The 909-nt window shown below is 36.4% G+C and overlaps 1 non-coding gene across 1 annotated transcript; it reads right to left on the bottom strand.

Moving 5' to 3' along the window:
- Positions 1 to 430: 430 nt before the first annotated feature.
- On the bottom strand, positions 431 to 537 carry LOC112499478 (small nucleolar RNA R71). The gene has a single exon (XR_003067071.2). It is a non-coding gene; the product is annotated as a small nucleolar RNA R71 (small nucleolar RNA).
- Between the last annotated feature and the right edge of the window lie 372 nt (positions 538 to 909).

Consider the following 909-nt stretch of genomic DNA (forward strand, 5'->3'; position numbering starts at 1 on the left):
ATATTCAGGGACAACCATGAAACAACAATATTATCTACATGGCAAATGATAGAGACAGAGCCATTAAAGACTATGTCGTGTCAACACCTCAAGTTTAAATCCTAGAATAGTTAGACCTGAAGTGCAAGCTACTAATTTTGAACTCAAGTTTCAGATGTTGCAAACAGAAGGGCAATTCAATGGATTGCCGTCAAAAGATCCTCATCTTTACCTGACTATAGTTTGTTTAAGAGATCAAGCAAGGGCACGGTTGAATTCTTTACCACCAGATTCCATCACCATGCCCCTTCTTGATCTCTTAAAGAATACGAGAAATGTCTGAATTTCAATGGATCCTGTGATGATCCAGCAATTTTGAAAGCATCACTCACCTCCAAGAACAATTTAATGTAAATTTTTAATGAAGTATTTTCCCCCAGCCAAAAATGCAAAATTGAGGAATGAGATCATATCCTTCCATCAATTTGAAGATGAAAGCTTGGAAGATGCATGATAAAGATTTAAGGAGTTACTTAAGAGATGCCCTCACCATGATATTCCTTGTCGCATGCAATTGGAAACTTTCTACAGTGGGGTTGAACCCAAGCACTAAATTGATGGTAAATGCTTCAGCAAATAGAGCTTTATTGTCTAAATCTTATAATGAAGCTTATGAAATTTTAGAGAGAATTGCTAATAATAACTATCAATGGCCATCAACTAGACAAGTCGCAATATGACGAGCAGCAGGAGTGCACAATGTGGATGCATTTACAACATTGTCAGCCTAAGTAACCTCATTGACAAATATGGTAAAAGCTATGATCACTGCTCTAACAATAGTTAACCAAGTTGCTGAAGTTTTATGTGTTTATTGTGGAGAGGAGAATCTATAAGATAATTGTCCTGGAAATCCGACTTCAGTTAATT

This window comes from Citrus sinensis, chromosome 8 (genome assembly GCF_022201045.2).
Source record: "Citrus sinensis cultivar Valencia sweet orange chromosome 8, DVS_A1.0, whole genome shotgun sequence".
NCBI lineage: Eukaryota > Viridiplantae > Streptophyta > Magnoliopsida > Sapindales > Rutaceae > Citrus > Citrus sinensis.